This window comes from Trachymyrmex cornetzi, unplaced genomic scaffold (assembly GCF_001594075.2).
Source record: "Trachymyrmex cornetzi isolate Tcor2-1 unplaced genomic scaffold, Tcor1.1 scaffold1098, whole genome shotgun sequence".
NCBI lineage: Eukaryota > Metazoa > Arthropoda > Insecta > Hymenoptera > Formicidae > Trachymyrmex > Trachymyrmex cornetzi.
In genome coordinates this window covers 65067-65272 of record NW_017295651.1, presented here as the reverse complement: position 1 = coordinate 65272, position 206 = coordinate 65067, and positions in this window count along the sequence as shown.

Sequence of the window (206 nt, the reverse complement as noted above, 5' to 3'; positions counted from 1 at the left end):
CGATGTAAAAGAAAGATATATATTTGCCGTATTTATGTACAGAGTAGGAATGCGTGTATGTGTATGTGTATGTGTGTCATGTTTACAAAGGCGGTGTCGTTGTGTGTGTACGGTGTGTGTGTGTGTGTAATGCGAGTGTGTGTGTGCGGCGGGCACGATTCGCCGTGCGAATCGTGGTCGCGTGCTTCGCTTGATGACGCGCGGTG